Raw genomic sequence first — 26,745 nt, forward strand, 5'->3', positions numbered from 1 at the left:
ATGATAGAAGAATGCATGGAAGTTTTCATGGATGACTTTTCAGTCTTCGGTGATACATTTAAATCATGTCTAGTTAATCTGGAACGAATGCTAATTAGATGCGAACAATCAAATCTAGTACTTAATTGGGAGAAATGCCATTTCATGGTTAAAGAAGGCATCGTTCTTGGACATAAAATTTCAAAAGAAGGAATTGAAGTGGATAGAGCTAAAGTAGATGTAATTGCTAAACTTCCACATCCCACCAATGTTAGAGGAGTTAGGAGTTTCCTAGGGCATGCCGGTTTTTACCGACGTTTCATAAAAGATTTTTCTAAAATTGCCACTCCTATGAATAAACTCCTAGAAAAGGATGCTCCATTCATCTTTTCAGATGAGTGTATCAAATCTTTTAATATTCTTAAAGAGAAACTCACTAATGCGCCGATCATGATAACACCAAATTGGAATCTACCATTTGAACTAATGTGCGATGCAAGTGATTTTGCAATGGGAGCCGTTTTAGGACAAAGGATTGAAAAACGATTTCAACCTATATATTATGCTAGTAAGACGTTACAAGGAGCACAAACGAACTATACAACTACTGAAAAAGAACTCCTTGCTATTGTATTTGCTTTTGACAAATTTCGATCATATCTCGTTCTAGCAAAAACGGTGGTCTATACCGACCATTCTGCTCTTAGATACCTATTTTCAAAACAAGATGCTAAACCAAGATTAATCCGTTGGATCTTACTCTTACAAGAGTTTGATATTGAAATCCGAGATAAAAGAGGAGCAGAAAATCTCGCCGCTGATCATCTTTCTCGTCTTGAAAATCCTGAGTTAGAAGTTCTAAATGAATCGGCCATACAAGACAACTTTCCTGATGAATATCTATTGAAGATAGATTATAAAGAAATCCCATGGTTTGCAGACTATGCAAACTACTTAGTTTGTGGATTCCTTGAAAAAGGATTATCGTACCAAAGACGAAAGAAATTCTTCAGTGATATAAAACACTATTTCTGGGAAGATCCACATCTGTTTAAAAGTTGTCCCGATGGAATAATACGCCGATGTGTATTTGGAGATGAAGCTAGTAAAATTTTAAACCATTGTCACACAGGACCAACAGGAGGGCATTATGGGCCTCAACTAACAGCAAGAAAAGTTTATGAAGCTGGATTCTATTGGCCTACAATTTACAAAGACGCACACCTTCTTCGCAAATCCTGTGATGCATGTCAAAGGGCCGGAAAAATAAGTCAACGTGATGAAATGCCACAAAATGTCATCCAAGTATGTGAAGTATTTGACATTTGGGGTATTGACTTTATGGGTCCATTTCCAAAATCTCATAATAATCTATATATACTCGTAGCCATTGATTATGTATCTAAATGGGCGGAAGCACAAGCTCTCCCAACTAACGATGCACGAGTTGTAGTCAACTTTTTAAAACGTCTTTTTGCAAGGTTTGGAACACCAAAAGCTTTAATAAGTGATCGGGGTACTCATTTCTGTAATAATCAACTTGAGAAAGTTCTTAAAAGATATGGAGTAACTCATAAAATCTCCACCGCATATCATCCACAAACAAGTGGACAAGTTGAAAATACCAACCGAGCTTTAAAATGTATTCTAGAGAAAACCGTAGGATCAAATCCGAAGGAATGGTCCATTAAATTGGAGGATGCACTCTGGGCTTTTAGAACAGCCTACAAAACTCCAATTGGAACCACACCTTTTAGACTTGTTTATGGAAAAGCATGTCATCTTCCAGTAGAAATTGAACACAAAGCATTTTGGGCTTTGAAGACATGTAATCTTGATTTACATGAAGCCGGACGTCTACGATTAAGTCAACTAAATGAATTAGAAGAATTAAGACATGAAGCATACGAAAATTCGTTAATCTATAAAGAAAGAACGAAGAAATGGCATGATAAAAGAATCAGAAGTTCAAAAGAATTTAAAGAAGGAGACAGAGTTCTTCTTTTCAATTCACGATTCAAGCTATTTCCAGGAAAATTGAAATCAAGATGGTCTGGACCATTCATAGTCAAAAGAGTTTTCCCATACGGAACGATAGAATTAATAAATTCAAATGGGATTGAATTTAAAGTTAATGGTCACAGAGTTAAACATTACATACATGGTCCGATGGAAGTCGACAACGAAGTTAATCACAATTTCGACACCACAGCTAACTAAGTGTGGGGAGAATCAAGTCTTTAAAGGATAATATGTATTTCTGATAGAGTTAGATTGTCTGTTTTCGTGTAGTTCTCGAAAATGGAACCCGAATGGTGTTTCCCTAGCAGACCCTAAAGAACTAGTCTTCTCCCCCCATTCTGAATTTTTATTTTTTTTAGGTTTTTACAAAATGAAGACTGCCTGTGAACTAAACCATGGTCTAATGCTACACGCTTTGATCACTAAAAGAAATAATGACATACTACCAAGTGAAATAGTATCAGTAATCAGAGAAAGAATGGACGGAGTTAGAAAAGAATCCAGATGCGAAGATAATAAGTTACAATTTGGTAAAGGAAAATCAAAATCCGCAGCAAAAAGAAGAGCACGACACCTAGAAAGATGTCACAAATGCGGAAAATGGTCACATGGAGGTAAATGTTCAAATAATCAAACCTATTCAAATACCGAATTTGTTACTTTATGCAGAGACGGACCGTTCATATGTTTAGAAGAAAAGACACTGAATGCTCGAGGTTACGCCTATGTAGCCATGGAAAACCAATTAAACCGACTATCTTATGAATGGGATAGATCATATAACTAAGAAATCTATTTCACAGGTATGTCTGTACAGTTTTTATTTTTATTTTTATTTTTAACCTTTTGATAATAAACGCTAATTTGTTCGCTAAAAAGTATTAAATTGGTATTGAATAAAATTAGGTTTGGCGACCGAAATTATTGATATCATTCAAAAATTTATTACATCACTGCGAAATTTAACGTTTATTCTTAAGGTATAAATATCTTTAATCAATCAACCCAAAATATTTCAAAAATTCGTCATGAGTTAAATTAGGTCTTGGAACCGAAATTACTTTACCGAAAAGAGGGGCGCATATTTTTGATAATATTTGATTGATTAAAGTGGGATAAAAAGACAAAAAGATTTTTAATTTTATTTTTACCATGTTTTTAAAATTAATATTTAAATCTTAAATTAATATTGTAAACTTTGTAAAAAAATATATATTTAAAATTGTAAATATTTAAAAAAATTAATATAAGTTTGGTATGAATTTATAAATTTTTAAATTAAGTTTGGTGTGAATTTTTAATTTTTAAAAAAATATGAATTTTTAATTTTATGCATTTCAAATTTTAAGTTTGGTGTGAATTTTTAATATTAATTTTGAATTTTATATTTAAGTTGTTTGAATTTAAAAACAAAAATTTACTTTATCTCATTAAGTTAAAAATATGATTTTTAAAATTCGTCGTAAGTTGAAGACTAGGTCTTTGAACCGAAATTGCTTTACCCGAGGGAGGGACGAGAACTTTTATTATCATTATTTTTAATCTTATTGAATTAAAGTATGCCAAAAACATTGAAAAAACCCAAAAATCTTAGCTTTTAAAACAATCGCTACAAAAAGACAAATTTTAAAATTTTGTCGAAGGACGGACTAGGACATCGATCCGAAACGACCTCGTCCTAAATAACAAAGGAAACAAAATTTTAAAATTAAGTACTTAATTATTTTATAAGTTATTGATTATAAAAAAAAAAAAAAAAAAAATATCAAACTCCGCGACTCGCGGAGTTTGAAGGGTTATTCACCGCGAGTCGCGGAGGGGTCGAAAAATCAGAAAAAAAATATAAACACCCGAACTGATCAGTCCCAACACAGAAAAAAAAAGAAAACACTGCCAAAACCTGCGCGAAAAACCCGAAAAATATACCCCAAAATCACAATTTTTAACCGTTAATCATCAAATCTTTTGCTAAAATCATGTTGAGAAGGATGCTATCTAGGAATTACTCAAGAAAAACGGTAAATTTCTACACCTAAACACCATTTAATCCGAAATTTGGTGTTCTTGAGTCATTTTTTTTCCAATTTGATTTTGATGCTTTTTAGTGTAATTAGGCTTAAATTGTTTATGTATTATGCTTGTATAACCTAGATTGATGCTGTTTAACATGATTAGAAGCCTTAAACTTCAAATTTTGAGTAATCTAGGGTTTGTGTTCTTGAGCAATTTGGGGCTTTTTGATATAAACAGGTTATGGCCGATTTTTGTCATGAATTGTTGCTAAATTAAGTAGTGTAACATGTTTAGGTAGTTAAATGATCCAAACTTTGAGCCTAAACATGATTTTGAGAATTAAAGTGGACTTTTTCAAGTCTAAAATTCATGAACTTGATTTTTGAAAGATAATGCCATTTGAGACTTGTTTAATTGCTAGTAATGATTATTTTGACATGTTATTTGAGTTGAATGATTATGAACTTGGCGAACATTTTCGTATATGCTTATTTGAAAAAGTGTAGATTTGATGAAAATATGAAAATAAGCTTAAGTTTGATATAAATTGATAATGTCATTGTAATTATTTTGATTGATGATTTTGCTGACACTAATGCATATTTGTATGCACAAAATTTGTGTTTGATGTGTTTTGCAGACTGAAAGGGGTGAATCTTCATCCCAAGCCCGCAATGCTCCTGCTGAGAATGCGGAACAACAGGAGGTGGATAACTACTACAAGCAGGATATACCTCATCCAGTCATGACCTTTTCTGATATGCACTTGGAAGAGTTGCACCCGAACCTGAGATTTGACAGACTTTGGATAGATTATCCAAAATATCAAAGAGGTTTGCATACTCTTCATTCTAAGGTTGTTGAGGTACCGAGGGTCATAGAATGGGGACCCTTAGAAGCTGTAGAATTGGCCGGGCCAATTAGGGAATTACTTGTACAGAGGTATGGTAATTCTTCTTTTAATGACTGGGTACGTTTATTCACCATGCGTAGACCTGTATATAAAGTATGGTGTGAAGAATTGTTATGTAGTATAGAGTTGAATGATCGGGTAGCTAGTTTAACCGATCGTTCTTTTATTAGATTTTTGTTAGGCGGTTCGATGCGCCACATGTCTTTACTGGACATGGCTCAGGCTTTACGTATATATACGCCTGAGGAGTTAGCATCTGCCGATTGTAGAGGGTTGATACTAAACGGTAGAAAGATAGATGAAAATTTTGATACACACGGTGTGTGGAGTCAAATGACAAGCCATCACCGTTTCAAAGGGGGAAATTACTCTTATTTGGATATAGATAGAGCCGAATTAAGAGTGATACATAGGTTTTTAGCTAATTCGATTACACAAAGGGGTAAAAACAAGGAAAAAGTAAATGAACAGGATTTGTTTTACCATATGTGTATTCGAGACCCACAAAGCGCTGTAAGTATACCATATTGTGTGGGTTATTATTTATCAGCTATGGTTCGGGGGATGAGACCGCATAGCATAATAGGAGGTGGTATTTTTATTACTTTGATTGGTGAATATCTCGGTGTGGATATAAGTCGGGGGGGATTATTAGTAGAAGAACCGGAACCCCGCGATACTATAGGTTTAAATGTATACCATGGTGCGAAAGTTTTGAAGAGGCGAAATAACGCCGCAGTACAATACCATGGTAGACATCCACAGGTGGAGAGAAACCAACAGCAAGGTAATGTAGGAGGGGGAATGAGATGCAAGAAATGCAAAGGTTTATAGCTTCTCAGGAATACGAAAATGCTAGACAGAGAGCATTTGAAGATTGGCAAGTTCATCAGAACCAAATCATAGCTCATTGCCAACATATAGGTAGAAACTATATTCCTACACCGAAACCCATCTTCCCTCCCTGGTCTATAGAGATGCAGCCACCATATCCTACGTATAACCCTGCCGAAGCATTCTATAGCACCTATGGTTATGCCTGGAACCCCTATTGGTACCAGTATCATCCCTAGTATACTTAGTTTTATTTATTTTGTAATTTGTAATTAATGATACGTTTAATACTTTTGTTAATATTGTAATCATTTTTATAATTATCTAACTTTTATTCTTAGATTTTAATAATTTTTGAATGTGGGGTAATATACCAAACTTCAAAAATATGTATATATGTTTGCAGTTTATCTTATGTACACAACAGGGTAAAACAACGCATTTTCAAAGACTGGCATTAAGTTCAGCAAAAGCAACTAATTTTGACGACAAGATGCAAAATATATGTGAAATAACAACAAGACGGAATGAACAAATGATGTGCACCATTTATCATTCAGCAAACAAACGCCAATATATTTGGAAACTTTGGTAAAATTTAATCATTTTCACACAAATCACCCTCAATAATTTAAATTGTTACTGATTTCTTGCAAATGAGGGCATTGCAAGATCTTAAGTGTGGGAAGGGGTTAAATTCTTTCGGATTTTAAAAATTTTTACTTTATACACTTGGTTACCATTAAAAATACTAGTAAAGCAGTAGTTGTATTAGAATCTAGTGCTCTCTGATAATAAAGAACAGCCCTGGTCTTATATACTGACTACCCAATTCTAGTAAAAAAATTTCAAAATTTTCAATTAAATGAACTAAAAATCATGTTTATACATATTTATGAACGATAAAACTAGGTTTTAACACCGAAATTATTGTTACCTCGGAAAGGACATAAATTAAGAAACAAACCAAAATGTTAAAATTCATTTAAAATGGAATAGAGAACGATAAAAAGGAAAATAAAAGCCAAGTGTGGGAAAATTTACCAAGTTATCTTAAACATATGTCACATATATCTGTAACAAATAACTGAAAATACTTTTGCTTTGGACTAAACTAAACTGTTTTACCCGATGAAAGAAAAGAAGAGATGGATCTACACGATGAATCAATTCCATCATTAAAAGGAAGTAAAGTCTTCCGAAAAAGACACGCGCTTCTTGATTTAGGTCATGAAGTTGTCGTCCAGACCAGCTGTAGGTTGACGAAAAATCTAGAAAAGTCATCACTAAAATCAGCAGGAAATCCACGGACCTCAGCATTAAACAGGGTCGCCAAGTGGTCAAATTTATCCTAACCATGAGAAGGATTTATTTTGTACAATGGGGGGCACCATGCAAATTAGCTGGATAAGACTAATGAATCAGATCCCCAGAAAGGATAATCTCCTTAAAAATTAAAAATCAGCTTTTAAGACTGATATCACTCAATCCTTGAGATTGACCTTAAAGATTGAGAATTACAAACTCATGGAATTCAATGATATCTAAACTCGAGCTTGAACGAGAAAATATTTTGATCAAAATTACAAATCGATTTGTTTTCTGAAAACCCTATTTCCAATGCGTTCATTACCATTGAACGTAAAATCCTAGGAATTCACCTGGAATTCATTAGGTCACCTGAACCAAATCGGGTGTCAACCGTAAGAACGGTGGTTGCATAGTGGTCAAAGACAGGACCTTGTGCCATACCGAAAAATTATAAGGGTGAGCTTTACTATTGCTCCTACCAAGGATAGTAATTGCGTCCAACACGTTATAGACCATAATTAAAAGCATGTCAGGGGACATTGCCTTAACAGTTGCTTGTTCAACGCTTTCCTTTACAACCGGATGGTATTTTACGGAAAGGTAATATACGGGACAAGTAAACTGGACGTGTTGCTTTCCAAATACAAGGTTAGCAAGTGGGTGACACAAAACCGCAAGTTTTGAGCTAAAATTTTCAAATCTGAAACCCACCAAACCCACAAAAATATTTTGCAAACACCGGTAAAGGGTTATTCCGGAAAACTTATCTAGGGTAAAAACTAGATTTAATTTTCAAAAGATCAAATGTTTTCATAAAGATCCAATTTCCTTAATGGATCTAAATTTTTATAGTCATGTGGGACTGTAAACCATATCGTTACTACCATTGTTCATACCACCGTATAGAAATCACTGATGTACAAAGTGTGAAGAATAAAGAAGTGATTCTAGTATTTCAAGACGATATTGCTTGAGGACAAGCAACGCTCAAGTGTGGGAATATTTGATAATGCTAAAAACGAACATATATTTCATAGCATTATTCCTCAAGAAAGACAAGCTTTTAGTTGCAATTGTTCTATTTACAAGTGATATTCGTTTAAATAATAAAAGGTGAAGACAAAAGACAGATTCGACGAATTGAAGACGCAAACGACCAAAAAGCTCAAAAGTACAAAAGACAATCAAAGAGGTTCCAATTATTGATAAGAAACGTCTCGAAATTACAAGAGTACAAGATTCAAAACGCAAAGTACAAGATATTAAATTGTACGCAAGGACGTTCGAAAATCCGGAACCGGGACCAGAGTCAACTCTCAACGCTCGACGCAACGGACTAAAAATTACAAGTCAACTATGCACATAAATATAATATAATATTTAAATAATTCTTATAATTATTTAATATATTATATTTATATTTAAACCGTCGGTAAACAAAGAGCCAAACTCCTCTGAGCTGTAAAAGTAAACTCCGCGACTCGCGGAGTTTGAAGGCCAAAAAGGCCGCGAGTCGCGGAGCCCCCAGTTTTGAAACTCCCTATAAAGCAAACCGAAATCTGATCATTTTCATCATCTTTTTTCTCCTCATTCATACGATATATTTATATTTATAATTTATATTTTAATTTTAATTTTAATTATAATTCTAATAATAAGGGTATGTTAGCGAATATTGTAAGGGTGTAAGTCGAAATTCTGTCCGTGTAACGCTACGCTATTTTTAATCATTGTAAGTTATGTTCAACCTTTTTACATTAATGTCTCGTAGCTAAGTTATTATTATGCTTATTTAAAACGAAGTAATCATGATGTTGGGCTAATTACTAAAATTGGGTAATTGGGCTTTGTACCATAATTGGGGTTTGGATAAAAGAACGACACTTGTGGAAATTAGACTATGGGCTATTAATGGGCTTTATATTTGTTTAACTAAATGATAGTTTGTTAATGTTAATATAAAGATTTACAATTGGGCGTCCCTATAAATTACCATATACACTCGATCGGACACGATGGGCGGGATATTTATATGTACGAATAATCGTTCATTTAACCGGATACAGGAATGGATTAATAGCCACTAGAATAATTAAAACAGGGGTGAAATTATGTACAAGGACACTTGGTATAATTGATAACAAAATATTAAAACCTTGGGTTACACTCAGTCGACATCCTGGTGTAATTATTAAACAAAGTATTAAAATCTTGTTACAGTTTAAATCCCCAAATAGTTGGAATATTTAACTTCGGGTATAAGGATAATTTGACGAGGACACTCGCACTTTATATTTATGACTGATGGACTGTTATGGACAAAAACCAGACGGACATATTAAATAATCCAGGACAAAGGACAATTAACCCATGGGCATAAAACTAAAATCAACACGTCAAACATCATGATTACGGAAGTTTAAATAAGCATAATTCTTTTATTTCATATTTAATTTCCTTTATTTTATATTTAATTGCACTTCTAATTATCGCACTTTTATTTATTGTTATTTAATCGCACTTTTAATTATCGTACTTTTTAATTATCGCAATTTTATTTTATCGCACTTTTATTGTAATTTCATTATCGTTATTTATTTTACGCTTTAAATTAAGTCTTTTATTTATTTAATATTTTACATTAGGTTTTAACTGCGACTAAAGTTTTAAAATCGACAAACCGGTCATTAAACGGTAAAAACCCCCCTTTATAATAATAATATTACTTATATATATGTTTGTATTTTTATAAAAGTAAATTAATATAGCGTTGAGCTTTGTTTAAAAAAGATTCCCTGTGGAACGAACCGGACTTACTAAAAACTACACTACTGTACGATTAGGTACACTGCCTATAGTGTTGTAGCAAGGTTTAAGTATATCCATTCTATAAATAAATAAATATCTTGTGTAAAATTGTATCGTATTTAATAGTATTTTCTGCTAAAATTAATAACTATTTTATATACCACTCCGCTACCGCATCACCTGCCCTCACGGCAACTCAAACACTTCCACCAACATCGCCTTCAACAGTTACTGCTGATGCTATTCCTATTGTTACTTTTCCATCATCACCTTCTCGTTTACCACATTTCTATGATGCTTTGGAGCAAGAATATTTTAGTCGTATGTATTCTAGAGTCAATCTTGATGTTCTTCGACGCACTTCGCTTCAAGCATTGTTTCGTGCTCGTGTTCGATATCCACTTAATTCCTGCTCTTCTCCATTGAGTCCTCACCGTGATGATGAACATGACGATTCTGATCCTCAGAATAGCCATGAGGGGGAGATATGAGTAGATGGAGAATATCTAACGGTAAACATTTCAACTAAGGGTGGTGGTGTAAGGTCTTCATCAGCTTCACAAGCTCAACAAGTTCAGATGGAATCAGAAATGGTTTCTACACATGATGAAATTGATGATAAGGAGCCTAAACAAGTTATAATTCCAGTTGTTCATAATGAGGCTGATAGTGGACTGGTAGATGAGGATTTGAACTTGAGTGATTTCTATCTTGAAGAGACGGATGACGATGGATTTGTCTTTCTAAGTAAGTTATCATCAGTATCTTCAATTCCGGAAGATGTAGAGATTGTAGATGAAGAGAATCCTGAACCAGTAATAGAAAGTGATGATGAAATGGATTCTTCTGATGACGATGAAGACAATCTTTATGTTAATCTAAATGAAGATGAGATCTTTGATCATATTGAAGATGATGATGTTCCAAATGATGATGCAACAAATCCTACTGGTCATTCATCAAATTCTACACCCTCATCGAGTTTAAATCCAACAACTGCTAATGAAAGTTCAACTTCTGGTACATCTACATCAAGAGAAATAGTGAATTCCAGATTCAAATACAATCATGGAATATTCATTAAGAATCAGGAGCAAAGATTATTGTTGGGAGTAGAACATGATTTTATAACGTTACGAAACACATTCATCGAGGAAAATGCTTACAAGATCTTCCGCATCAATGAATTACCAAGGAGTAAAAGGTTTACTTATATAGGTTCACGATTGCTTCCAGCAAGTGAAAGGAATTGGTATGAGTTTATGTGGAGGAAACATATCAACAAAGATGAAGATGATTTTTGGCTTCAAAGAAAATATCGTATTTCAGAAGTGTTGAATATTACTCGAGTCGGAGTAGAGATAACTGAAAAGAAAGACGTCATCGGTCAGTTCCACGTTATTAGAAAAGATGAGAAAGAGTACAAGTTCACAGAAGCAGATTTTCATAATCTTGACATGCTTGACATCATTCACATCTACAACTACCTCAGTATCATCACCATTCGACCTTTTGCTAAGGCTCAAGCTTTGGAAGCTGTAAAAAGATACATGATGGAGACAATTAAACTGATGAGACGTGAAGATTTTCAAATAGGTCTCGAAGTAAAAAGGAAAAAGATTCGAATTACGTGTCCGAATCAAATTACAGAGGGACTGAAGGATATGAGGATGTTTCAAATACAATTCGAACCCGAAGGGTTTGTTTTTGTAAATTCTCAAAAAGAAAAGGTGTTCATTTATACTGAAGAGCTGAACAAATATTCAGATGAAACACTTAAGGCTGCACTGAAGTATCTGAAGATTCATCAAAGCAAGTTCCATGACATTGACATGATAATGGGTCTTGGAGAATTCATAAAGCATATCAGAGATCGTCTAAAACTCCGAGTTCGTACAAGACAGTTTGAGATACTTCGTGGACAGAGAAAGAGAAGATATTTCAAGGAAATGGATGAATATCCATTATATGAGGGAGATCCAAGAAAAGCGTGGGGTGTCTGGAAACCTTCTAAGCAAGTTTCAGAAAATCAAGTAGAAGTTTCGAAACCAGATGGCACACGATGGAAACTAACATTTGGACCTCTCAAGATTACAAAATAGGATTATGTTGTAAAGTTCACATTTAACACTAAGGGGGAGATTGTTAGGACCCCGAAGTTGTATAGTGTTAATGTGAAAATAAGCTTAAATGAAGGTTCCTTAGAAGAGGGCTATATAAGGAACCTATGTACTCCTAATTAGATAGCCATTGCATTGTAACCGAGTTCTAGAAGCTGTGGAATGTAATTGTACCGATTCTCTCTAATACCGAGTCTCATTCCTATCTACCGAATCTCTCTTTATCTTATCATTTCTCTCAATCTCAACATGATCTGACCTATCAGTAATGCATCATGATAGCGAATAGTACGCAACCGTAGTGATAAGTAGTGATGACGATACTCACCTAGAGTAGTGATGGTAGTAACACGAAAAAGTAGATAGTAAGAAACACCGGTGAGAAACTGATAGTAAGTTGAAATGGTGGCGAATAACAATCCGAGAGACAGAGTTCCCGAACAAGTGTGACTAATGAAGTCATCATCATCCATACGTGTATGAATCTTGAATTTACGCATGTTACCAGAAAGTTGCAGAATACGAGTTCGTATGATGAGAACTTGGTACCATTAAAAAGTTTGCCTAAGAATGATTCAAGTATAATGCACAAGTAGTCAAGTAAGTGCTATCTATAGCAAATGTATGTCAGAATGCAATGATTAACTATCCGGTTGTAGTCTAGATTCACTAATGCGTCTTAACGACTCTGTCAGACACACTAATGCATATCCTAGTTCCCTATAACCAACGCTCTGATACCATCTGTAGCGACCCAACAAAATCGTCATTGATGGCGCCGCTAACTTAGGTCCTGTTACGTGGTCGTAGTCCCTATATAAGACTCGTTTGACCAAAATTACATCGCATTCATTTGAAAAGTACAAGACTTGCAAAGTTTAGTTTGCCAAACGGATTGACTACAAGTTTAGGTTTACAAAAGTATAATGTATAAATGAAATAAACTTGCGACGTAATGTAAGTTGAAAATCACGGTTGCTATAAATAGCGTAAGTCTGTAGACAAAAGTTTGAATCCAACGGTGCTATCACTAGCGTATGTATGTATGTATGCTTGACTCCAAGCACGAAATTAAAGTGTATGCATGTATGCTTGACTCCAAGCAAGTATGAGTGTACGCGGAAGCATGTATCAAATAGCCAAGTATGAACCTGAGAAACATATAGAAAACTGTCAACGAAAAATGTTGGTGAAATCATAGGTGTTTTAGTAAATGTTGTATTTGAACCACAAGATTTAATATAAGATGATTATCCAAATCATTTGCATTCCAAAGTTGTTATTTGTTTCGCGGGCACCCAATTATCAAACTTAACTGTTTTGCACCCTTTGCGTAGTGTTAGAACATACACTAGACCCGAAAATATATTTCATCCGCTAACGGTAGCGAACCGTCCGAATGAGGCTCGTCAAGCCCATGTGATCACATAATATAAGTTCACGTTTACACCCTGCAAGTGTAACTAATGATAATTGAATTGAGGCTTTTTGTTCAAACTCGTACGTGGAATGTTCATTTTCGTACTTGTGTTCAAAGTGTAAAAGCATGATACGTATATGTTTCTCATTGATGTCAAAGCTAAGGGGTATAAAATACTATTAAATTTTAGCAGGAAATACTATTAAATACGATACAATTTTACACAAGATATTTATTTATTTATAGAATGGATATACTTAAACCTTGCTACAACACTTATAGGCAGTGTACCAAATCGTACAGTAGTGTAGTTTTTAGTAAGTCCGGTTCGTTCCACATGGAAAATCTTTTAATCAAAGCTTAACGCTATATTAGTTTAATTTATAAAAATACGAATATATATATAAGTAATATTATTATTTTTAAAGGAGGATTTTTACCGTTTAATGACCGGTTTGTCGATTTTAAAACTTTAGTCATAGTTAAAACCAAATGTAAAATATTAAATAAATAAAAGACTTAATTTAAAGCGTAAAGTAAATAACGATAATGAAATTGCGAATAATAAAAGTGCGATAAAATAAACTTGCGATAATTAAAAAGTACGATAATTAAAAGTGCAATTAAATGCAATAACAATAAATAAAAATGCGATAATTAGGAGTGCAATTAAATATAAAATAAAGGAAATTAAATATGAAATAAAAGAATTATGCTTATTTAAACTTCCGTAATCATGATGTTTGACGTGTTGATTTTAGTTTTATGCCCATGGGTTAATTGTCCTTTGTCCTGGATTATTTAATATGTCCGTCTGGTTTTTGTCCATAACAGTCCATCAGTCATAAATATAAAGTGCGAGTGTCCTCGTCAAATTATCCTTATACCCGAAGTTAAATATTTCAACTAATTGGGGACTTAAACTGTAACAAGATTTTAATACTTTGTTTAATAATTACACCAGGATATCGACTGAATGTAACCCAAGGTTTTAATACTTTGTTAACAATTATGCCAAGTGTCCTTGTACATAATTTCACCCCTGTTTTAATAATTCTAGTGGCTATTAATCCATCCCCGTGTCCGGTTAAATGAACGATTATTCGTACATATAAATACCCCACCCATCGTGTCCGATCGAGTGTAAATGGTTATTTATAGGGACGCCCAATTGTAAATCTTTATATTAACATTAAAAAACTATCATTTAGTTAAACAAATATAAAGCCCATTAATAGCCCATAGTCTAATTTCCACAAGTGTCGTTCTTTTGTCCAAACCCCAATTATGGTACAAAGCCCAATTACCCAATTTTAATATTTTTAGCCCAACATCATGATTACTTCGGATTAAATAAGCATAATAATAACTTAGCTACGAGACATTAATGTAAAAAGGTTGAACATAACTTACAATGATTAAAAATAGCGTAGCGTTACACGGACAGAATTTTGACTTACACCCTTACAACATTCGCTAACATATCCTTATTATTAGAATTAAAATTAAAATTAAAATTAAAATATAAAATATATATATATATATATATATATATATATATATATATATATATATATATATATATATATATATATATATATATATATATATATATTACATATATATTGAGAGAGAGATAGATTATATATGAAAAATGGTGCACCAAAGCTCGATTTTTATAGGCCTGTGATCTGGAAAAGGGGCTCATGCGATCGCATGAGCTTTGCTCTTCAAGGCCATGCGATCGCATGGCCAGCTGGGGAGGCTCACATTTGGTTGTTTTCTTCTGCCGACGGTTTTATAATATAATATAATATATATATATATATATATATTAATTTTAAGAATTAATTATATATTATATTATATTCATGTGCATAGTTGACTTGTAATTTTTAATCCGTTGCGTCGAGCGTTGAGAGTTGACTCTGGTCCCGGTTCCGAATTTTCGAACGTCCTTGCGTACAATTTAATATCTTGTACTTTGCGTTTTGAATCTTGTACTCTTGTAATTTCGAGACGTTTCTTATCAATAATTGGAACCTCTTTGATTGTATTTTGTTCTTTTGAGCTTTTTGGTCGTTTGCGTCTTCAATTCATCGAATCTGTCTTTTGTCTTCACCTTTTATTATTTAAACGAATATCACTTGTAAATAGAACAATTGCAACTAAAAGCTTGTCTTTCTTGAGGAATAATGCTATGAAATATATGTTCGTTTTTAGCATTATCAAATATTCCCACACTTGAGCGTTGCTTGTCCTCAAGCAATATAGTCTTGAAATACTAGAATCACTTCTTTATTCTTCACACTTTGTACATCAGTGATTTCTTTACGGTGGTATAAATAATGGTAGTAACGATGTGGTTTACAGTCCCACATGACTATAAAATTTAGATCCATTAAGGAAATTGGATCTTTATGAAAACATTTGATCTTTTGAAAATCAAATCTAGTTTTTACCCTAGATAAGTTTTCCGGAATAACCCTTCACCGGTATTTGCAAAATATTTTTGTGGGCTTGGTGGGTTTCAGATTTGAAAATTTTAGCTCAAAACTTGTGTTTTGTGTCACCCACTTGCTAACCTTATATTAAGAAAGAAACACATCCAGTATACTTGCTCTGTATATTACATTTCGGTAAACTACCATCCGGTTATAAAGGAAAGCATTGAACAAGCAACTGTTAAGGCAATGTCCCCTGACATGCTTTTAATTATGGTCTATAACGTGTCGGACGCAATTACTATCCTTTGTAGGAGTAATAGTAAAACTCACCCTTATGATTTTTCGGTCTGGCACAAGGTCCTGTCTTCGACCATGCTATGCAACCACCGTTCTTACGGTTGACACCCGATTTGGTTCAGGTGACCTAATGAATTCCAGGTGAATTCCTAGGATTTTACGTTCAATGGTAATGAACGCATTGAAAATGGGTTTTCAGAAAACAAATCGGTTTGTAATTTGATCAAAATATTTTCTCGTTCAAGCTCGAGTTTAGATATCATTGAATTCTATGAGTTTGAATTCTCAATCTTTAAGGTCAATATCAAGGATTGAGTAATATCAGGCTTAAAAGCTGATTTTTAATCTTTTAAGGAGATTATCCTTTCTGGGGATCTGATTTATTAGTCTTATCAAGCTAATTTGCACGGCGCTCTCCCCATTTTACGAGACAGATCCTCTCATGGTTAGGATAAGTCTAACCACTTGGCGACCCTGTTTGATGCTGAGGTCCGTGGATTTCCTGCTGATTTTAGTGATGACTTTTCTAGATTTTTCGTCAACCTACAGCTGGTCTGGATGACAATTTCATGACCTAAATCAAGAAGCGCTTGTCTTTTTCGAAAGACTTTACTTCCTTTTAACGATAGAATTGATTCATCGTGTAGATCCATCTCTTCTTTTCTTTCATCGGGTAAAACAGTTAATTATCGTCCAAAACAAAAGTATTTTCAATTATTTGTACAAAAATATGTGATATGTATTTTGAATAACTCGGTGAAAATTTCCCACACTTGGCTTTTATTTTCCTTTTTATTGTCCTCTATTCCATTTTAAATGAATTTTAACATTTTGGTTTGTTTCTCAATTTATGTCCTTTCCGAGGTAACAATACTTTCGGTGTTAACACCTAGTTTTATCGTTCATAAATATGTATAAACATGATTTTGAGTTCATTTAATTGAAAATTTTGAAAAATTTTACTAGAATTGGGTAGTCAGTATATAAGACTAGGGATGTTCTTTATTATCTGAGAGCACTAGATTCTAATACAACTACTACTTTACTAGTATTTCTAATGGTAACCAAGTGTTTAAAGTAAAAAATTAAAAAAAATTCGAAAGAATTTAACCCCTTCCCACACTTAAGATCTTGCAATGCCCTCATTTGCAAGAAATCAGTAACAATTTAAATTATTAAGGGTGATTAGCGTAGAAATGATTAAATTTTACCAAAATTTCCAAATATATTGGCGTTTGTTTGTTGAATGATAAATGGTACATATCATTTGTCCATTCCGTCTGTTGTTACATCACATTTATCTTGTCATCAAAATTAGTAGCTTTTGCTGAACTTAATGCCAGTCTTTGAAAATGCACTGTTTTACCTTATTTTGTACAATTTACCATATACATACATACAAATATAAACATGCATGGCAATTTGAAATGGGACTTAATATCCCACTTTCAAATCCTAAATGTGAAATATTAGTACACAATAATAATAAAAATGATAAAGATTACATAAGTATATTCAATAACATAAGTTTAAACATGAATAAGTAAAAAGATAAAAATATAAAAATCATATAAATAACTAAATGGAACTAAATCAGTCTGGATATGGGTTCCAGTTCATCTCGTCAGGTGGGTTCCATTGTTGGTTATAGGTGTTCTGATAGGCTTGATTATAGTCATACCGTATAAAGGGTGGTCGGATATCGGGGCTGTGTGGCGGAAAATGAGCAGGTCGAGTAGGTACATAGTTATTTGGTACCTGATATGATAGCTGGATCATGATTTGGTGATGATGAACTAACCAGCTATCGTGTTGGCGTCGCCTATAATCCTCGTATACTCGCTCGGAGTTCCACTGCTCATACATACTATGTCTGGCCGCGTTCGTCATTGCTTCCTCATCTATACGAACGTGGACGTCAAGAATAGCATCTCGAAAGACATCCCTAATGTCTTCTGCCTCCTCCATTTCCTCGTCTGAGCCTCTCTCTACCTGAGGATGAGATCCCTCATAGGGTACTGCCTGGTTACGTCTACTTTTCAATACCTTAGCACCCACATAAACTTTCAATCCTAAGGGCTCAACCTGTTCTCTACAAAGCTGTAATGGACCCCCTTGGTTCCTATCAACACCTAAATACTCTCCAATGAGAGTAACAAAAATACCTCCTCCTATTATACTCCCGTCCTGCATTCCATCTACCATTTTAGATAAATAAAAAGCAACACAGTAAGGGATATTGACAAAGCTTCTTGGATCCCGAATACACTTTAGGTAGAATAAATCATGTAAGGTAATTTTTTCTTTATTATGACCGCTCTGTGTAATCGAGTTAGCCAAAAATCTATGAATAATACGAAGCTCGGCTCTGTCAATATGTGTATAGGAGTGTCCTCCTGCTCGTGTAAAAACATCAAAATGTGACATACGCCTCCAAATGGCGTCAGCGTCAAAGTTACTATCTACCCTTTCACCATAATGAATCAAATTTGTACAATCGGGTAATAGCAACTCACCAGGAGTATATATCTGTAAGGCCCTGGCCATGTCCAGCATGGACATTCTGTACATCCTACCGCCAAGGATAAACCTAAGAAATCTTCTATCATCTATTCTAACTATATTTATATCAAGTGATACAGTACTCATCATCTCAACACACCATTCCTTATATACAGGTCTACGAATGGTGAAAAGACGTTCCCAATTTGTAAAAGAAGAACTGCCATACCTTTGAACTAAAAGCTGTCTAACACGGTCAGCTAGATGGACCGTTTCCAAAGGGGCCCAATCGATTACCCTTGGCACCTCTACATTTTTTGTTACCAATTTGAATTTGTTCCTTTGATATGTCTCGTAATCTCTCCATCTCCTATCAAATCTCAGATTAGGATGCAGTGTGTGCTCAGGAATTGTTGGGAATTCTACTGGCGGCCTCATTGGGAATACTATGAATTCATCAACAAACTGTACCGGATCATAATAAGGTACGTGCTGATCAGGCTGTTGTTGTTGTTCCTGTTGTGGTTCTTGTTCGTGTTGCATTTCTGGTTCTGGTTCTGGTGCTGGTCGTCTAGATGATGATGCTCCTGAACCCCCAGTATCGGCTTTCTGCAAAACACATTAAACACAAAATTTTTGCATCCAAATATGCATTAGTGTTAGCAAAATAACAACTTAAAACAATCACTATAACATGTTAAATCAAAATTAAACTTATACACATTTTCACAATTTTTCACAATTCTACACTTTTCAAATAAGCACATATGAAAATGTATACAAAATTCATAAGCATTTAACTCAAATAACATGTCAAAATAGTCATTACTAATAATTAAACAAGTCTCAAATGACAAATATATCAAATTAATCAAGTTCATGAATTTTGGACTTAAAAAGTCCACTTTAATCTCTAAAAATCATGTTTAGGATCAATGTTTGGATCATTTAACTATCTAAACATGTTACACTACTCAATTTAGCAATAATTCATGACAAAAATTGGCCATAACCTGTTTATATCAAAAAGCCCCAAATTGCTCAAGAACACAAACCCTAGATTTTTAAAAATTTTGAAGTTTTTGGCTTCAAATCATGTTAAATAGCATCAATCTAGGTTATACATACATAAAATACTAACAATTTAACACTAATTACACTAGAAATTAACAAAATTGCATTAGGTAAAAAATTGGTAATTATCACAAAAACTAGGAATTTATAGAGTTTAGGGGTGTAATTTTTACCATTTTGCTGAAGAATGAGAATCTAGGCATGATTAGAGCAAGAAAAATGACGAATTACGGTGGAAAAATGATGAAATTTGGTGAGGTTTTGAGAGAGTTTCGTGTTTGTGTGTGTGTTGTGGTGAGGAAGACAGACTCGCTGGGAGTTTTGAGTCTGACCTGCATTTGGTCCCCATGCGATCGCATGGGTTCCAAGTGCAAACCCCATGCGATCGCATGGGGTGCCGGCTACAGTGTTTCAGCTTTTTTTTTTTTTTTTATATAAAACCTTAAACTAAATAAAACATATAATTAATAAAATTTTAAAAATTTGTTTCTTTTTAGGATGAGGGCTTTTCGGATCGATGTCCTAGTCTGTTCCTCGACAAAATTTTTAAAATTTGTCAAATCAAAGCGCGGTTTTAAAAGTAAATATTTTTGGATTTTTTAATGTTTTTGGCATACTTTATTTCAATAAGATTAAAAATAATGATAATAAAATTTCTCGTCCCTCCCTCGGGTAAAGCAATTTCGGTTCAACGACCTAGTCTTCAACTCACGACGAATTTTAAAAATTATATTTTTAACTTAGCGAAATAAAGTAAATTTTTATTTTTAAATTCACACCAAACTTAAATTTAAAATATGCATAAAATTAAAAATTCACACCAAACTTAAATAAAAATTCATATTATAAATTCACACCAAACTTATATTATATTTTTGTTTTTATACATACAAAATTATATTAAAAAGATTAATTTTTAAAATATTTACAATTTTAAATATATTAATTTAAAAAGTTTACAATATTAATTTAAGATTTATATATTAATTTTAAAAACATGGTAAAAATAAAAATAAAAATCTTTTTGGTCTTTTATCCCACTTTAATCAATCAAATATTATCAAAAATATGCGCCCCTCTTTTCGGTAAAGTAATTTCGGTTCCATGACCTAATTTAACTCATGACGAATTTTTGAAATATTTTGGGTTGATTGATTAAAGATATTTATACCTTAAGAATAAACGTTAAATTTCGCAGTGATGTAATAACTTTTTGTATGATATCAATAATTTCGGTCGCCAAACCTAATTTTATTCAATACCAATTTAATACTTTATAGCGAACAAATTAGCGTTTATTATCAAAAGGTTAAAAATAAAAAATTAAAAAATAAAAACTGTACAGACTTACCTGTGAGATAGTATTCTTAGTTATATGATCTATCCCATTCATAAGATAGTCGGTTTAATTGGTTTTCCATGGCTACATAGGCGTAACCTCGAGCATTCAGTGTTTTTTCTTCTAAACATATGAACGGTCCGTCTCTGCATAAAGTAACAAATTCGGTGTTTGAATAGGTTTGATTATTTGAACATTTACCTCCATGTGACCATTTTTCGCATTTGTGACATCTTTCTAGGTGTCGTGCTCTTCTTTTCGCTGCGGATTTTAATTTTCCTTTACCAAATTGTAACTTATTATCTTTGCATCTGGATTCTTTTCTTACTCCGTCCAATCTTTCTCTGATTACTGATACTATTTCACTCGGAAGTGTGTCATTATTACGTTTAGTGATCAAAGCGTGTAGCATTAGACCATGGTTTAGTTCACAGGCAGTCTTCATTTCCTAAAAAAAATAAAAATTCAGAATGGGGGAAGAAGACTAGTTCTTTAGGGTCTGCTAGGGAAAGACCATTCGGGTTCCATTTTCGAGAACTACACGAAAACAGACAATCTAACTCTAACAAAAATACATAAAATCCTTAAAAGACTTGATTCTCCTCACACTTAGTTAGCTGTGGTCTCGAAATTGTGATTAACTTCGTTGTCGACTTCCATCGGACTATCTATGTAATGTTTAACTCTGTGACCATTAACTTTAAATTCAATTCCATTTGAATTTATTAATTCTATCGTTCCGTATGGGAAAACTCTTTTGACTATGAATGGTCCAGACCATCTTGATTTCAATTTTCCAGGAAATAGCTTGAATCGTGAATTGAAAAGAAGAACTCTGTCTCCTTCTTTAAATTCTTTTGAACTTCTGATTCTTTTATCATGCCATTTCTTCGTTCTTTCTTTATAGATTAACGAATTTTCGTATGCTTCATGTCTTAATTCTTCTAATTCGTTTAGTTGACTTAATCGTAGACGTCCAGCTTCATGTAAATCAAGATTACATGTCTTCAAAGCCCAAAATGCTTTGTGTTCAATTTCTACTGGAAGATGACATGCTTTTCCGTAGACGAGTTTAAAAGGTGTAGTTCCAATTGAAGTTTTGTAGGCTGTTCTAAAAGCCCAGAGTGCATCCTCCAATTTAATGGACCATTCCTTCGGATTTGATCCTACGGTTTTCTCTAGAATACGTTTTAAAGCTCGGTTGGTATTTTCAACTTGTCCACTTGTTTGTGGATGATATGCGGTGGAGATTTTATGAGTTACTCCATATCTTTTGAGAACTTTCTCAAGTTGATTATTACAGAAATGAGTACCCCGATCACTTATTAAAGCTTTCGGTGTTCCAAACCTTGCAAAAAGACGTTTTAAAAAGTTGACTACAACTCGTGCATCATTAGTTGGGAGAGCTTGTGCTTCCGCCCATTTAGATACATAATCAATGGCTACGAGAATATAGAGATTATTATGAGATTTTGGAAATGGACCCATAAAGTCAATACCCCAAATGTCAAATACTTCACATACTTGGATGACATTTTGTGGCATTTCATCACGTTGACTTATTTTTCCGGCCCTTTGACAAGCATCACAGGATTTGCAAAGAAGGTGTGCGTCTTTGTAAATTGTAGGCCAATAGAATCCAGCATCATAAACTTTTCTTGCTATTAGTTGAGGCCCATAGTGCCCTCCTGTTGGTCCTGTGTGACAATGGTTTAAAATTTTACTAGCTTCATCTCCGAATACACATCGGCGTATTATTCCATCGGGACAACTTTTAAATAGATGTGGATCTTCCCAAAAATAGTGTTTTATATCATTGAAGAATTTCTTTCGTTTTTGGTACGATAATCCTTTTTCATGGAATCCACATACTAAGTAGTTTGCATAGTCTGTAAACCATGGTATTTCATTATAATCTATCTTCAATAGATATTCATCAGGAAAGTTGTCTTGTATGGCTGATTCATTTAGAACTTCTAATTCAGGATTTTCAAGACGAGAAAGATGATCAGCGGCGAGATTTTCTGCTCCTCTTTTATCTCAGATTTCAATATCGAATTCTTGTAAGAGTAAGATCCAACGGATTAATCTTGGTTTGGCATCTTGTTTCGAAAATAGGTATCTAAGAGCAGAATGGTCGGTATAGACCACCGTTTTTGCTAGAACGAGATATGAACGAAATTTGTCAAAAGCAAAGACAATAGCAAGGAGTTCTTTTTCAGTAGTTGTATAATTTGTTTGTGCTCCTTGTAACGTCTTACTAGCATAATTTATAGGTTGAAATCGTTTTTCAATCCTTTGTCCTAAAACGGCTCCCATTGCAAAATCACTTGCATCGCACATTAATTCAAACGGTAGATTCCAATTTGGTGTTATCATGATCGGCGCATTAGTAAGTTTCTCTTTAAGAATATTAAAAGATTTGATACATTCATCTGAAAAGATGAATGGAGCATCCTTTTCTAGGAGTTTATTCATAGGAGTGGCAATTTTAGAAAAATCTTTTATGAAACGTCGGTAAAAACCGGCATACCCTAGAAAACTCCTAACTCCTCTAACATCGGTGGGATGTGGAAGTTTAGCAATTACATCTACTTTAGCTCTATCCACTTCAATTCCTTCCTTTGAGATTTTATGTCCAAGAACAATGCCTTCTTTAACCATGAAATGGCATTTCTCCCAATTAAGTACTAGATTTGATTGTTCGCATCTAATAAGCATTCGTTCAAGATTAGCTAGACATGATTCAAATATATCACCGAAGACTGAAAAGTCATCCATGAAAACTTCCATGTATTCTTCTATCATGTCGTGAAAAATCGCCATCATGCACCTTTGAAAGGTTGCAGGGGCGTTGCAAAGTCCAAATGGCATGCGTTTGTAAGCAAAAGTACCATAAGGGCACGTGAACGTGGTTTTCCCTTGGTCCTCGGGTGCTATTGGAATTTGAAAATATCCAGAAAATCCATCTAGAAAACAATAGTAACTATTTCCGGCTAATCTTTCCAACATTTGATCAATGAAAGGTAAGGGAAAGTGATCTTTTCTGGTGGCGTCATTTAATTTTCTATAATCAATACACACACGCCATCCTGTTACAGTCCTTGTATGAATAAGCTCATTTTTTTCATTTGTAATGACAGTCATGCCACCCTTCTTAGGCACGCATTGAACTGGGCTTACCCATGGACTATCAGAGATTGGATAAATTAAACCTGCATCTAGCAGTTTAATAATCTCCTTCTTAACTACATCTTGCATATTAGGATTTAGTCTTCGTTGGCGTTGCACATACGTTTTATGACCTTCTTTCATAAGGATTTTATGTGTGCAATACGAAGGACTTATTCCTTTAATATCATGAATCTTCCATGCAATGGCTGGTTTATGAGTTTTCAACACAGAAATGAGTTGTGATTTCTCATTTTCAGTAAGAGAAGACGATATTATTACAGGTAATTCAGATTCACCATGTAAATAAGCGTATTCCAAATGGTTTGGAAGCGGCTTTAACTCTAATTACGGAGGTTCTTCTATCGATGATTTATATCGATATCTGTCTTCTTCTTTTAGCATTTGAATTTCTTCTGTTGTTGGTTCATATCCATTAGCTATTAGTGTAGCTAACATTTCAGCTTCATCAATTTGTTCAGTTCCTTCTCCTAAAGAACATTCTCCTGTTCCTTGTAATTCTGGAAATTCTTCTAACAATTCTGCATGTGAATCTATAGTTTGAATATAATAACATGTATCATCTGCAGATTGCGGTTGTTGCATTGCTCTATCAACTGAAAAGGTAACACTCTCGTCCTCTATACTTAGGGTCAATTTCTTACCGAACACGTCTATCATTGCTTTAGCCGTGTTTAAGAATGGTCTTCCTAATATGAGAGGAACTTGAGAATCTTCTTCCATGTCTAGAACAACAAAATCTACTGGAAATACTAAAGTACCAACTTTAACTAGCATGTTCTCCATTATCCCTCTAGGATATTTTATTGATCTATCGGCTAGTTGTATGCTTATTCTTGTTGGTTTCAATTCTCCAAGGTCTAGTTTAGCGTATAGTGAATACGGCATTAAATTTATAGTAGCACCTAAGTCTGCCAATGCTTCTATTGAACTAAGACTACCCAGAAAACATGGAATTGTGAAACTTCCTGGATCAGATAATTTTTCTGGTATCTTATTCAACAGCACTGCTGAACAATTAGCATTTATAGTAACGGCCGAGAGTTCTTCCATTTTCTTTCTATTCGAGATTAGATCTTTCAGAAATTTAGCATATCTAGGCATTCCTGAAATCACATCAATGAAAGGAAGATTGACATTTATTTGTTTAAACATATCCAAGAATTTGGATTTCTCGGCTTCAAGTTTCTCTTTTTTCATTTTACTCGGGTAAGGAAGTGGTGGTTGGTATGGTTTAACATAAGGTTTAGCCTTAACTGTGTTATCTTCATTAACCTTTTCAACTACCGGTTCTTTTTCCTTATCTTGATCAGGTTGTGGTTCTTGTGGAGTAGGAATAGCTTCATCAGAAGTTACAGGTATTTCAGGTGGTTTAAGTGTTGTACCACTTCTTGTGGTAATGGCTTTAGCTGTTTCATTCCGGGGGTTTGCATTTGTATCACTAGGTAAACTTCCCGGTTTTCTTTCACCTATTAACCTTGCTAGGCTACTTACTTCTTGTTCCAAGTTTTGAATAGAAGCTTATTGATTTCTAAATGCTTGAGCATTTTGTTCATTAGTTTGTTTCTGAGATGTGAAAAACTGCGTTTGAGTTTCAACTAGCTTCGTCATCATATCTTCTAAATTCGGCTTTTTATCATCGGTTTGTGGTGGTTTGTTTTGAAAATTAGGTCTTTGCTGGTTGTAAGTATTGTTAGATACTTGTTGATTGCTAGGACCTTGTTGGTTGTTGTATGGAATATTTCGGTTATAATTCTGATTTTGATTGTAAATCGGTCTTGGCGGTTGATAATTATTCTGATAATTATTTCCAGGCCTTTGGTTTATGTATGAAATATTCTCTCTTTGTTCCATTGTTAATTCAATACTGAGACAATCTTTTGTCAAATGTGGTCCTCCACACTGCTCACAACTAATTCGTATTGAGTGAATATCCTTAGTCATCTTTTCCATTCGTCTCTCGACAGCATCTATCTTTGAGGAAATGGAATCTAAGTCATGGCTAGAATCGGCTCTAGCTGCTTTAGATGATCTAACGATATCTTTTTCTTGGTGCCACTCATGTGAGTGGGAAGCAGTGTTATCAATAATTTTATAAGCATCAGTTTCGGTTTTCTTCATAATAGAACCACCAGCTGCTATATCTATGTCTTTTCTTGTAGTGATGTCGCATCCTTGGTAGAATATTTGTACTATTTGACAGGTGTCTAAACCATGTTGCGGACATCCTCTTAATAACTTTCCAAATCTTGTCCACGCCTCATATAGAGTTTCATTTGGTTTCTGTGTGAACGTAACAATTTCTCCTTGAAGTCTTACGGCTTTAGATGCCGGAAAGAATTGTTTAAGAAATTTTTCAACTAAAACGCCCCATGTATCAATCGCCCCTTCAGGTAATGATTCCAACCAATCTTTGGCTTCTCCCTTTAAAGTCCAGGGAAATAACATGAGATATATCTGTTCATCCTCAACTT

This window comes from Rutidosis leptorrhynchoides, chromosome 3 (genome assembly GCF_046630445.1).
Source record: "Rutidosis leptorrhynchoides isolate AG116_Rl617_1_P2 chromosome 3, CSIRO_AGI_Rlap_v1, whole genome shotgun sequence".
NCBI lineage: Eukaryota > Viridiplantae > Streptophyta > Magnoliopsida > Asterales > Asteraceae > Rutidosis > Rutidosis leptorrhynchoides.